A 363-nucleotide genomic window follows, 5' to 3' on the forward strand; every position below is an offset into this window, starting at 1 on the left:
ACAATATGTATATAATATATGGGGGCCTGCAGCTGACTCCACTTGCCCAACCCTTGCTGATGAGTGTTTCCTTCTTCCCTGCTGCTCGGAAGCATGCCACTCCCTTCAGATGGGTCCCTATACTATCCCATCCTCAGGAGGGGGACCTAATGTTAGGGAGTATGGGCAAAGAGCCCATGGCCCATCCTGTGTTCCTGGAGCGCTATGGGGAAGAAGAGAGGGGTTAAGAGTAGAAAGTGCCCTCCCCCTAGGCACTACTCCCCTAATGAAAATAGCAGAGAGAGAGGAAACAGGCAAGAGAAATTAGGGGGTGGGTGGGAAAAGTGTGTATTTGTATACACAAGGGGAGAGAGAAAAAGGGGA

The sequence above is a fragment of the Emys orbicularis genome, chromosome 1, assembly GCF_028017835.1.
Source record: "Emys orbicularis isolate rEmyOrb1 chromosome 1, rEmyOrb1.hap1, whole genome shotgun sequence".
Taxonomy (NCBI): Eukaryota; Metazoa; Chordata; order Testudines; family Emydidae; genus Emys; species Emys orbicularis.